Source organism: Dermacentor silvarum, chromosome 10 (assembly GCF_013339745.2).
Source record: "Dermacentor silvarum isolate Dsil-2018 chromosome 10, BIME_Dsil_1.4, whole genome shotgun sequence".
Lineage (NCBI taxonomy): Eukaryota > Metazoa > Arthropoda > Arachnida > Ixodida > Ixodidae > Dermacentor > Dermacentor silvarum.
In genome coordinates, this window is record NC_051163.1 from 802,192 (window position 1) to 816,465 (window position 14,274).

The window sequence follows — 14,274 nt, forward strand, 5'->3', positions numbered from 1 at the left end:
AGAAAAACGCTCGCAGAAACAAAGTCTGCGTCAGCCGAGGCGCGCTCGGTACTCCTTTGTGCCGCCAAAGTGAGGTGCTGGTTTGCACGGCATCGAGCGCGCAATAAGCACGAGATGTGGCGCTGCGCGGGTCTTTACATCGAATATACAGAATATTTGAAAAATCGAATAGTGATATCCAATTTGCGAATCAAATTATTCGGATGATCTTTAATCAATTTGATTCGGTAATGTTCGCGAATTTGCACACCCCTACTTATGTGCTAAGCAGGCAATATCAGCTTGAACACCCTACTCATGCTTGTTTCAGGTGGAGTTTGAAGGCGCCAAGCACGAGGTGCGCCGCCTCAAGGAAGAGGTGGAATCGCTGAATGCCCAGCTCGAGGAGCTGGGCTCACTTCGGCGCATCGGCGAGCAGCAGCTGGAGGAAGCATTAGAAGCACTTCAGTCGGAGCGTGAGCAGAAGTACGCTCTTCGGAGGGAGCTGGACCAGCGGCTGACGGCTGAGTCGCCCGTGTTCCACCTCGATGGTCTCTCCTTCGCGGGCTTTCGGCTCGGAAGTAAGCGTTCCCTTCACCATCCTCTCGTGCACCGGCTGAACGTCCGTGAGCAAAGGGCTTCGTTGCATGCTGGCTCGCATATTAATCCGTCGGGGAGCGGTAACGAGGTGTATTGCACGAAAACTAAACAGGGGGCCCGTGGGGCTGTGTCTAATTCGGGGTCCTCTTCCCTCCGGCTTGGTTCACGGTCTTTGAAGCTTGGGAAGTCTAATGTCGTGCCGCGTGTTGGGCTGTCCACGTTGGAGGTGTGGTGTGCGGTCTACTGGTTCGCTGGTGCGTGCTGTCTCGCCTGTGTCTGTCATGACGTCACGACGCGTCTGGCCACCTCTGCATGCTGCCAGTTACGTGGTGTGGACGATGCCTCGCTTAGCACTGGTTGCGGCGCCAACTCTTCCGTGGACTCTGGATTCGGTCCCGACCCGTCGCCTCATTGTGGTCATCCTGCCTCGCCGCGTGACTGCCACTGTGGGGCTGACATTCCAAACGATGACTTTCCACTCCACGTACCTGGCATTGTCAGGGGCCACAGTTGTGGCTTAGCAGTGTGTGAGGAAGCTGATACGCCATTTTGTTGTCAGCCATGTCGTGTTCGCCGAATCTATATTGCCAGCGCCTCTGTCACACTGCCAACGACGTGGTGAAGTCGGTGGATTTAGCAATGTGCAGGGCTGCTGCACCCCACAGGGTGGTCATGACTTGAAGTTACATTCTAGGCATTTTTCGTGCAACACAAATCGGTCCTCCACGTGGTGCATGGCTGTCGCAAGAATAGTGCTCGAACTCCCAGAGGCAGTTTCTGCAGTACTGACATTGGTAAAGATTGCACTTGTAAAAGCGCACAAGCTTCTACAAGCCCAAATGGTGAGACGCAGGCATCACAGTCAAAGCAGAGCTCCAAGAAGAAAGCACATTCTTTGTCTCAGGTTGAAGGTAAACACACTGATCCTGAACATAATGCCGTTTGTCATGAAGGGACTCTCAAAGCCACTCCACGCCTATTGAGTAGCTCACAGAACAGCTTTGCGAGGCAGACGTCGGTCCTTCGTGAGGAGCACAGCTGCGATCATGAACATGGTTTGGAAAAAACAGGGAAGGACTCGCAAGTCGATGGTCGTAGCTTAAGTGATCCGCCTAGTTTTCAGCCACCAGTTCCGTTAAACCACATCATGAAGGACTCCGCGTGCAGTGATGAAGCCTTCATGGCAGAGAGAGGTAGAAACAAGGTCTTGCAAAAGCGCATCTTCGATGGAAGCTGGAGCTCCGTGTCTTCCATTTCTCCCACTCATGAGGATAGCTCTCCGGAAAGTGATTGGCCATGCGGTGCTTCTGTCGAGGGTAGTGTCATAGGCGATTACTTGCCGCAGCTGGTAGCAACCAGAAAAGGTTCAATAGCTTCTTCAAAAGTACAAAGCGGCATTCGTGGCATTGCAAAGGTCGCAAGGCGATGTGCAAGCTGTCATTTGCAATGGTGGACTATGTCTTTGCGCCATGAAGTGTGTGGCACTCAGCTGTGATAAACTAAAGTGAAGCCTCAGCAGCTTGCTTGTGTAGCTGCTGCTTCAGGGACACAATGCAGTTCTGTGCAGAATACTGCTAGAAGCACAGAATAAGCTGAAGGCAGCTGTGTTGAACCTTTTATGTACAGATTTCAGAACTGCCAGTGGCAATACGGTCGTGTTATGTATTAATTTCGAGCTAGGGCAAGGTCAGTTGTGATGGCGCATCATACCAGCAACTATCTTTTTTTGTGGATGGTTGCTCTTGGGTGTTCAAAACATGGAGCTTAAAGAGCATTGTCATGTTGCTAGTGAGTTAGCTTTAGCTTGAGTTGTATTCTTGTTTTGAGTTTGATGTCGTGTTGTAGCTTTTTGCTGTGATATAAAGTACACGTGTTTGTGCAGAGCACGTGAGGCAGGTTGTGTGATGCCTTGGTTGTGGCATTATATTTTGTTGAAAAGCTTGTCAGTTGCGTTTTATTATAAGTATTATTTGTCTCTTTTTCCTTGTGTATCATGTAGTATTTGTCTTTTGTGCATGCTGCACAGTGCATGCTTCTATTGGAGGTTAGAGGTGGGCGAGTATGAAATTTTTCAAACACAAATAGAGTACGAATAGTAAGTATCGAATATCGAATAGTCAAATTCAGACGCACATATTTGTAGCAGGAGTATTTATTTCGGTATAATTAAGAGCCATGCTTATACTGACTAGAGAAACAAACACAGCCTACTATCACGGACAATGAGCATCAGTGTTTAAACAGGATCACTAATTGTCAATCAAAAGCTGCGCAAATAGCCTCTCAACATCTTTAGAGCCTGGTTGCAAACAAGCTTTTCAAGAATGAATGGCTGCTATATGACTAGCTTTCCAAAAGTGCTTAAAAATGTGGTTGTTAAAAAAACATCAAAGTTGTGAAAAAAGAAATGCTGAACAACTTGTCTGCTGCAGACAAATGTAAAAGGGCCCGTTCCAAGAGAAGCATTACTGGTTGTAGTGTAAAAGGTAAAACTGTTACATGACTAAATTACAAGAAACACTAAATTACAGACTCCAGTCAAATTTAGTTTTAAAATTTGCGATGTAACGAGTTATTTTTATTTCCCGATCTTAGTTCTGTTGAATTAGCGAAACTCGAATTAACGAAATTCACAATATAACGAAGTTTTTCGCTTCAAGTACAATTTCGTTATATAGAGGTGCGACTGTATAATGCAAACATAGTATGTTTTTATGTAGGATAGCACTGTAAAACCGAATTTTGTTTCTGCATTCTTAGAAAACTTTTGACCTTATCTCACTTTGAATAATTTGGGGTACCTTGTTCATCAGACGGTGAACAGTAACTCGACTGGGACTGTAACAGTCGGTTGTTACGAAATATTTTATTAGTTTAGATATTCGAAATTACAAATAGTTTGTGTGTAAGTAACCCGACTTAACAGTCGGGTTACTTACACACAAACGAAAATAAAATATCGAAAATATTTTATTAGTTTCGATATTCGAAAATACAAATAGTTCGTGTGTAATATTCGATTCAGATTCGAAACTTTGAATATTCGCCCACCCCAACTTATTATATATGTTTTCGTTCTGTTGAAGTAAGAGGTTGTGATAATAGTGCATAGTTTCCACGGACGTCACAGCTGCAGCTTCTGGAATATGTGGCTCCATTCATGACCAAGCACTATGCTGTCTACAAGTAGCACCATTGTTTACGTCGTGCATTTAGTCTTGTCATGCAGCATAGCCGTGCTTATGAGTACAGTACTTAGCTGCAGCTTGAGAAGCAAGTCTCCAGCACCGAACACAAATAGAAAACTGGGTAGAGGCCTGCATTGCTTGCTGCAAATTATAGCTTCTTCCCAGTGGAAGCTAATGATGATATTATGAGATAAATGCCATAGAATCTGGCTTGCTTGCATAAACGGAAAGGTCTTGAAGAAACTGTGCAACTTGCCTGTGTGCGGGACAGAACTGAACCTGCTGCAGGCTAATGAGTACTTTAAGTAGGCTTTAAGTAGGCCACAGCCCTCGTAATGGCGTCTTGATAGAGATGTAATGTTTCCGGAAATTTTGGAGGCATGAGAAGCGCATAAAGAAGTCTTTTATGAAGTTTTGAAGATGCATAACTTTTTGTAACTTCTTGTCCATAGAATGCCATGTATTTGGAACCTCAATATAACGAAGTGTGTGTCTATACACGATTTCAGTGTAGCGAAATTTCACTGCCACCGCGAACAAATACTGAGGCAATAAATTAAGCCTGCTGCAAATGCAGATGGTCAAATGGTTGAATTACGTACGGCTGCTCGTGAAGACACCTGTCAAATAGTGCACCGCGCAACCGGGAGCGATTGCTGAAGCGGAGCTGCGTAGCAGCAATACCCTCTCACCATCATATTCCACTTTTAAGTAAAATCATGTTCCACTTTAAGTAAGATCCAATCTCGCTTCGCGCAGTATGCTGTGGGTGCGAGGGTAAGCACGTGAGGGTGAGCAGAGAAGAAGGGGCTTGATGGGTGCAGACTTCCCACGCAAGCAAGGGGGGAAGGCAAGTATGCGAATAGCTGATCAAGCACGCACTAGCGAGGGGCATAGAGAGCAGGGGGGGGCTTTGCACTTGCCACTAATATGCGGCAAGTGCAAAGACAGGGCAAGCCGAGATGGCCATGGCTTCAGGTGTGCTGTCTTCCCACGTGTTTAATGCTGGAGATGGCATAATCTAGAGTTTTGGAGATGCATTGAAGCGAGAGGCAGACGAAGCATCCCCCCGCCTGTGCTTTCTTATAGCGGCATCCCATTGGGGGTGAAAACTATCAAGTGTTGCAGGCTTTGCTTTGTACCGTCGATGTGAAGATATTGTCGACATGGCATGAAACTATCTTTAGTCGCAGACTCTCAAATTCAACAAAATAATTTTTTTTTCATTGACATTAGTTTCCGATTACCTGATATGTTGGACAATTTTGTGGCCCTTCCGTGTACGAAAATTTGTTTGTGACAGTGCCTAATGCATAAGTAGTCTCATTTCAATATAATGAAATAAAGTGCTACATTTACTGACTTCGTTATAGAAAGGTTTTACACGGTAGGTTCATATCTTTAAGTGCTAGCTTTGCAAGGGTTCCTTGGAATATTGTTATGTTGTAATGCACACATACGTATTGCGAATTTACATATGTACATTTTCTATTGTTTTTCACAATAGTTTTCGTTAAATCTCAACGCCTTCTTTCTTTCTTCCATCTGATTTTTTTGGGTACCTCTTCAGTCCGGCCCTGTTGATATTGCATGCAGATCCAACGCACATATTGGAATAAATGCCAAGCAAAACATATTTTTTTTTATAGATGATGCCTGATGCTATAAAAAAACTATTTTCATTTGATATGCTTTGATTGGAGTTTTACGTAGGAATCTTAGTGGAACAACATACCGATCCCGGAGGATTGGCTGGCACATACTGAGTGGCTAAATCAAAGAAAGTAAAGTAAGTCAAAGAATCCATTAAATACAATTCACCATTACATTAACAGATCGGTGTGCTTTGTGAGCCGACATTAACTACATGTTCAGGTTTTATATAGGAAGGTATTTTTTTGTTACTCTGAAGAGGAGGTGGGCATACGTGTTCAGTATACAAGGGTTATATAAGCCTGTAAGGTGGCACTTTTCATTGGCACCAAGTAGCACTTGGTGACACCCAGTGTCCCAGGTTGGCAGTAAATGGCGAGAAACTGACAAGCCACAAAGTCACTTTAAAAAATATATCTTAAACTATTTTATCATAGCGAAGTAATAAGAATTGCAGAAGTCAATGCGAAGAGATGTTTTCACTGCTTTCGGGAAGATATTTACATTCTGTAAGAATTACTCCAGTTTCTTGTTTCCTTATAGACTCTTGGCTCCTTATGGAATTCTTATCTGGCGACAATGAAAGCTGCTCTTTTGCTCTAGATGGTGCATTGTTCTTCATGCTTGCGGCACCTTAGTTATGGAATAATTTGAACAGATGTAGCTTAGTGTTGCTGCGTGTGTCATCTAGTAGTTGATACTAGCACAACGTCATGGCGGGCAGCTATGACCAGGCCTCACCAATCGGCATGTTATGAGCAATGTCACGATGCACTTTTGTTTTGTAGCAAGCGTGCACGGAACTTCGATCACGTTATGGTATCAAGGGCAAAACTAGCGCTGAGATTTTGCCATCACCACAGTGCTACATTCTAGACATGACAGTACAGTAGAGAATGTATGACCGACGGTAGCACATGGACGCAGGTGTGACCGTCACGTGAAAACTATGCAAGGCCTAGGTATTAGTTATTGGGGCAGCGCAGTGCAATATGAGTACCTGCTATATCCTGTACTGCATAAATGCTCAAATGCCCAATTTGTTTTCGGGGGTTTCACTTCACTGCAGAAGTGTTAAATATATAGGCATGTTTTTAGTTGATATTAAGCTAGGTATCAATTACATTGTGTGCACTGTTATCCATGGTTGCCTCTTAGCACTCGTGCTGCAAGAACTGCAATATTTTTTTACCCTTTTGTCAAAGCACTAATATAAGATCAGTGTTTTGAAGGGATAGTGCACAGCCTTATTGGCTTAGCCTGGCTTATACAGAGAAATGTGATGCAATTTTGCCAAGCAGGGTACTAGTTTACCATATTTGTTCTTGTTTTTAGCCTTACCAGCTGGGCATTTTCACATCGACGTGCCATTTTTTAATTTTCATGTTTCCTTTTTATTATGTGCAAAGCTTCACTCACAGCTTAGCAGCATTTTTATTCATTGTGGTAATCGTTGTTATTTCTTTGCCTGATGAAATAAACAAATTTTCCTTTCATCACATGTTTCATGTGATTGTTCTTTAGCTGCTGCGGGCATGTTATGCAGGCAAATTGCCTGCTAGCCAAGCCCATGGCAGCTTCAGCACGCATTCTTGTTTGTTTTTTCATATACTGTAAGGTATATGTCGTGCTGTTTTATTTAGGCGCTTTAGTAAAGCACCGTTGTGATACCACGGATTTGAAGGAAACAGTAAAAAAATGGTCAAGTTATGGCATCCATGTCAATTGCAGCTGTAACGTTACAAGAATGGTACTTGGCTTACAGAAAAAGCACACGAAAGGCATAAAACACAGTGCTGTCTTTCAACATCTGTAATTGCTTGAGATTTTGTTTATGTGTATTCCTAATTATGTGTGTTCTTGCACCGTTGCAAGTCAGGGCTAGTTGTAAAGCAAACACTGTAGGTTATGCTGAGTATGTACAGTAGAACCCTGTTGTATATACAGTAGAACCCTGTTATATGTTTTTCAAGGAACCGCAGAAAATAGTCGGAACAGCTAGGAACGCAGTGAGAAACTAGGAAACACTGAGAAAAGCCCCAAATCGTCAGAGCAACGTCGGGAACAGCTCTGTGCATGTGTATAATTAAGATGTGCACTATGTTCCGTAACAGTGGCCCCTTTTCACTTTTAATATGCTTCAATGCATAACACGATTGTATTGCGGCGAAGCTGGTGTTGGGGAGTAGATAAAAACTACAACTGGTGCCGTGACACGCTTATTGGATTGACGATGGCATACTTTCAGCATTTCTTATTTCTGAATGCACCTCTGCAACACTAAATTTACATGACCATCACATTCAAATACAATGTAAGATGCGGGAACATTATGAATTGCGATGTATGAAATGGGAACATAATACACAAGTGTCAATTGGCTTTAGGTTGAGACTGCGAAAATGCGACGTATCAGCCAGGAACATGCAACAGCGAGGAGCGTATTAAGGAGGTTAGTTAATAATTTCTAGCTTATCCAAACCACTATGAGACAGAACATGCATAGAACAGATGCAGTTTGCTGATTACCTAATTATTTAGTATTAAACCCTTCCCACTTCCAAGATGTCAAGTATGTGTGCCACTTAGCTGCAAGAAGTTGCGATTTAAGACGTGGATGTTTATTTCTTTTTGTTGACAGTTCCCAGGTGACAGCCATTGTCATAAAGCCTTCTGATAAGGTTTATTTGTACAAAGCTTGTTGCAGACAACATGTATGTTGTTTACACCTTATGTGCTTAAACTCGTAACTGCTCTTTGCCTTAAGAGTTTAGGCCCAAGTAGCATCACAGTTTCAGTGTAAACTAAGTTGCTGCCGTCATTTACACTTCTTATGCTTCAATATTGGTCGGCACATAGGTGGTACCTTTTGAACAGTCAGAGACATCCTGTTAAATTAGCAGCTGAAATGGCTGCTTTTTGCTGTCTTTGTCACATAATCTTGTGCTTCGGTGCCACCATATGACGCTGCGTGGTTCCAAAATGCATAATAGCATACATTCCAATATTTACGGTTTTATCGTAACATGCCCAAATTTTTTAGCTCATTTACGTCCAGTTTAGGGCAACAATGATTTCTAAAACATACTAAGCGCAGAGCAGTGATTTCTCAGAACCCCATTCTTCAGAAGAGCTTGGTTATTCCTAATCCACCCACCACAGCACTAACAACTCGTTGAACCAGTGTCTAAAGGCAACCAAACTTTTGGGCCATGTTTAGTTAATGTTAAAATATAAACCTCATGAACATTTTGTTTGTTTTGAGGTGCAGATCATTCTAGTTGCGGCTCTAGAGGCAGAGTGTGTTTACAGCGACCTTAGTGAACAAAGTTAGGAAACTTTTAATAAACAGTCAATAATCTTCCGTAAGAGAACACTTTAAATTTTTTTCTTGATACAAGTGCAGTAGTACTTTTCCTATTTCAGGCTTGGCAGGTGTGTAATCATAAGTCTTGGTGGCAGTTATTAAAAAGCCTTTGCTGGACCAATTGAGCAACAAAGGTCTGTCTTGCGTTGCTGCACTTCGACGTGGGCATCCTTAGAGGTGACCAATAGACCAGGTGGCACAGATGTCGCCGTTCTTGCTGCCGGTGACTTTATCTGTAAAGGGGCGCATATCAGCTGAGTATATTTACAGATGTGACTTTGCAACTGCTTTTTCGTCGGAGCGCTGAACTGCCTGTTGCTAAGCTAAAGCAGGTCCTACGACGTATTATCTGTGCAAGCTGCAATAATTTTTTGCTCTTATCAAGCGGTAGCGCTACCATTTAGAATCACTATCACGCTGTCACATTTGAAATAGTTTTGTGTTCTCACAACTCATCAATACACAGTTACTACTGGAACTTGCATGGACACTAAATTGCACGCTTCGTTTTTTTCCAGTTCAGAGTTTAACCATGATATCTGCCAGAAGTGCCTAACATACTGTGGGTAACATTGTCACAGCAGTGAATTCTGGTTGTCTGAAAAAGCATTAGAATGAGCATACTGTTATTCGCATGCACATTAGCAATTGACTGGAACAAATCTCATGTTATCACTATTACGACTGTGCTCCTATTGATGGAAGTACAAAGCCAAGGCGTCATAAACCTAATCTCCGAGCTCATGTACAGAGACAGCAGTTTTAAAAGCGCTTACCTCAGATCCTCTGTCTAGGGCATTTGACTGCTCTGCTGTCGAGTTGTGTGATTTATCTCTGCTGGCTTATCTTTAAGCAGCGAGTGCGTGAAGCATTATCAAGGTTCATTGTGTGCTCTCTTCTCAAGGACTGCACAGTCGTTGTATAACTGCTTGCTTAGCCGTCTGTTATCATTGCTTTCGACCTCGGCTTTCCCTCTTGTTGAAGGTCGCAGTAGTTTTCCTGCGTAACATTCCAATAATATTCCATGAAAGCATTAGAATTTGAACTTATTAGAAATACAATATGAATATGGAAACCGCACAAAGATGATGAACACAGGGAGAACACCTTTGTTTTGGTTTGGCATTGTTTACATATATGTGTGATTATTTATATGCATATTTCTGTAAAAACAAGGTAACCTGAGCAGTGGAGAGATAAACGGTTACTTATTTTTGCCCAGATAAATGTATTTCTTTATTGTACACACACAACAAACACTAACCCACCATGTGTAGACACGTGATGGTGGGTGAATGATGATGTATGATCGACATATAATGGGATGTTCATGACACCTGGGATACTCTGGCCTTCAGTTAGTTTAGCATACAAATGATTCTCAGAATTAAGCCTTGCTTTCCGAGTGGTGAATGGAAAGGGTTCAAAGAAATTGTTTCGTGAATGTTTTTTCGATGATCTGTTGGTCTTCTGCATTGTAATACATTGTACGAAAGGTTGATGTGAGGACTCAAAACGGCCTTTCTATTTGTGTCATCATCCTTGCTGAAATTGGCCTAGTGGTTTTATACAACTGTGGCAGTCCATCGTGTGACTTGGTTGGAAATTCACATTCTGTAGACTATTACTTTGCGCCAGTAGGCAGTGCATTCTTAGAAATGCCAGGTGATAAATGCTAATATATTGTCACTGCATGTGCATAATCGTTGCTGTGTATTTGTGGGACATGTTTAGCTGTGTGTACTGGCTGTTAAAAGCTCAGGCATGACTTTGTAAATCTGGCCCTACCACACTAAAGCTCCTTTCATACGCAACCCAAGACATGCGAACAAGTTGTACAAACGCGAGCGTGGCAGTAAAACTAGAACTTGATGCCACTCTTTCATTGTATGCATTCGCAAGAAAATAAATTTGTGGGGTTTTTATGTGCCAAAACCACGATATGATAACAAGGCACGCGTGGTAGGGGACTCCGGATCAATTCTGACCACCTGGGGTTCTTTAACAGGCACATAAATCTAAGTGCATCAGTGTTTTCTTTTGGATATCACCCTCACCGAAGTATGGCTGTCACAGCCAGTCGAAATTGCAACCTTGACTACAGCAGCACAATGCCATAGCCACTGGTCTACCGCAGTGTGTGCATATTTGCAAGAAATCAGCTGTATTAACAGACCGGCATTTCCGAAATGGCATGACCTACTAACCAAGATTATAATTGTCTTGAGATTAACTGCTCTTTGGAACACGCAAGTGTTCACTATGGCCCATACTTCTGGAGGTGTTGCGAGGCTGTTTAAAGCGACGAGAGCCGTATCTCAATGTGCAGTGCGATTAGTGTGGCCCATTCAAACAGTTGACTTCATGGTGAAATGCTTGACTGTGCATCGATGAAGCGAGCATGTTCTTTTTCTGTCCCCTGTGCACATGATGCAGATGCCAATCCAGACGAGAGCAACCGGGTCGAAGACGAGGATGGCGACTCGGGTGCGCCTGTGCTCAAGCAAATTGAGGCGGACTTCATCAACCAACCTATGGAACAGAGTAAGTATGTCGTAGACGTTGCGATAGCTTCAGTAGCTAAGCCAGATCCCTTAGCATGTTTTTTTTTTTTGTACATTTTTGCTTTGTGTATGCTTTGGGAGCTTCATGCAAGCAGAAAGAATGCCTTCATTCTTTTCCTCTGACAGGGGGGCTCTTCCTGCTGTTTTCTCAATTAAGCTCTTGAAACATTCCAAACGCTATGTTTAGTATAAAAACTTCTGGTATTTTCTTTTTCACACGTACCTCACAATAATAGCGCTAACGAACAATACAGCCTGTAAATACATATACAGTAGGCTTCCGTTAATATGCTCCGGTTAATTCAAATTTTTTGGTTAATTTAATACCGGCTGAAGGCCCGGCTGGCACCCATACATTTTTATCGGTCCAAACTTCCGTTATTTCAACCTCAAAATTGGCCTTCGCCAGATAATTTGAACTTGGCTGGTCAGCTTCGCCGCAATACAGCCGTGTTGTGTGGTGAAGCATACCAAGATTGAAAAGGGGCCACTGTCGCAGGACATAGTATGTTTCTTGATTATACAGGCGCGCGCGCCTTCTCCGGTCACAGTACAAGCAACTAAACGCCTAATAAATATACTGGACGCCATTCGGAGCTGTTTCTGACGATGCCGGGGCGATTTGAGCCCTTGTTTTGGCCGTCATGCGTGTCTCGTATTTGATACCATTAACGGGGCCTAGTGTACGTTCCTTAATTGTACACGCGTGCATGCGCCGTGCACTGAGAAGCGGAGAAAAACCATCTGTGTTTTGAGAAAGCGGGCGAAAAAAACTCAGGAAGTCGAGGCGACGTTTAAAGTCACCAAAAGAGCTGTTCTATTTCTAAAACTTGAAGGAAGTCCTGCCAGTAAGCTTATTAGGCATCTCGGTGCTTGTACTGTAACTGGAGATGGCGCATGTACGTGTGTAAATTAAGGAACACGTGCTATGTCCCGGAACAGTGGCACCTTATCCCGCTTGGTATATTTCACCACATAACATGGCTGTATTGCGGCGAATCTAACTTTAATATCAAATACTGCCAAGTGAATCGGCTGCGTGTTTCGGTATTCTTTATGCCTTTTGTTTAATTCGACCCACCGAATAATTTGACGAGTTTTGTCAGTACCGTCAGAATCGAATTAAGGGAAGTCGACTGCACAGACACGAAATTTCTCTTGCAATGGAACAAATCTCTACTTTTTTACACAAAACCACCAACAGCTGATTGAAGTATCATAATGATACAGCAATTAATTCTTGCCTCAGAACCACTTGGTGTCTTTCGCATTCGAAGTGTCACAGTTGGCTCACTATAAAGCAAGCAAATGTGCTTTTATTTTTCTGCACTACATTGAAGTGAAAGAATTGTGAAAATAATCTGTTTGCTTTATGAGCTTTTTGCGTAGTAGTGACGTAGTAGTGTCACGTAGTAGTGACGCTGAAGAAAACAGTCGTAAAACTGTGTACGACGAAACTGGTTGTTTATTGGGCGAACCTGTGCCCACAAAAGCAAGGTACACTCAAAGCACAACGATAGCGGCGAACACAGTCGGCGATCGTCGAAAATCTGATCAGCGGCGAAACGCGTCGGCTTTTATACCTGAGTCATCGAAGGTTCCAGATTAATCCCTGATGCCCGCGTGTCTTCCAGAAAGTTCTAGACAATTCGCGTCGCTCATACAATCAGATTACATGGGCGTCGGTGACCACAGACGACGGATAGAAGCATCGATAACGTCCGAGAAGCTTCCAATGCAGGCGCGTCCTGCGCCGAGCGATAACGTTTAACATTTGTCAGCCAATGTTGAAAGCGGCCACCAGTGAAAGATAAACATGTGTACGTGTCAATACCCTCCCCTTAAAAAGCATCGTCCCGATGCTACAAACAAACACAAAAGCGAAAACAAAACCATGCGTAATAAACAAAATAACAAAAAAACAATAACAAAATAACAAAGTACCTAAGTTTGTCAGCGGGCGTAGAAAGGCTTAAGACGCACCACGTGGATGACTTCAGGTCGTGCCCGGCGCCGCTGTGATTGCGAAATGCCGTCTGGCACGACCTCATAGTCCAGTGCGCCAATACGTCGGGTGATCTTATATGGTCCGAAATAGCGACGTAACAGCTTCTCGCTAAGTCCTCGTCGGCGTATCGGAGTCCAGACCCAAACACGGTCACCGGGCTGGTACTCGACGTAGCGTCGTCGAAGGTTGTAGTGTCGGCTGTCGGTCCTCTGCTGGTTCTTGATGCGCAGTCGGGCGAGCTGTCGACCTTCTTCGGCACGCTGCAAATAAGTGGCAACGTCGAGATTTTCTTCGTCAGCGACGTCTGGTAGCATGGCGTCAAGCGTCGTTGCCGGGTTCCTTCCGTAGACCAAGTTGAACGGCGCCATGTGCGTCGTTTCTTGCACGGCCGTGTTGTATGCGAAGGTCACGTACGGAAGGATGGCATCCCACGTCTTGTGTTCGACGTCGACGTACATTGCCAGCATGTCGGCGATGGTCTTATTTAGGCGCTCGGTGAGGCCATTTGTCTGCGGGTGGTAGGCGGTGGTGCGGCGATGGCTTGTCTGGCTGTACCGCAGGATGGCTTGAGTTAGTTCTGCCGTAAAGGCCGTGCCTCTGTCGGTGATGAGGACTTCTGGGGCACCGTGACGCAGGAGGATGTTCTCAATGAAGAATCGGGCTACCTCGGCGGCACTGCCTTTGGGCAAGGCTTTTGTTTCGGCGTAGCGGGTGAGGTAGTCCGTAGCGACGACGATCCATTTATTTCCGGACGTCGACGTCGGAAAAGGCCCCAGTAAGTCCATCCCGATCTGCTGGAACGGTCGGCGAGGTGGCTCGATTGGCTGTAGAAGTCCGGCTGGCCTTGTCGGCGGTGTTTTGCGTCGCTGACAGTCTCGGCATGTCCTTACGTAATGGGCGACGTCGGCAGAGAGG

At 44.1% G+C, this 14,274-nt stretch overlaps 1 pseudogene; it reads left to right on the plus strand.

Annotated features, from left to right (window-relative positions):
- The window catches only part of LOC119466561 (protein bicaudal D-like), a 109,010-nt pseudogene that overhangs the window by 67,810 nt on the left and 26,926 nt on the right, over positions 1-14,274 (plus strand).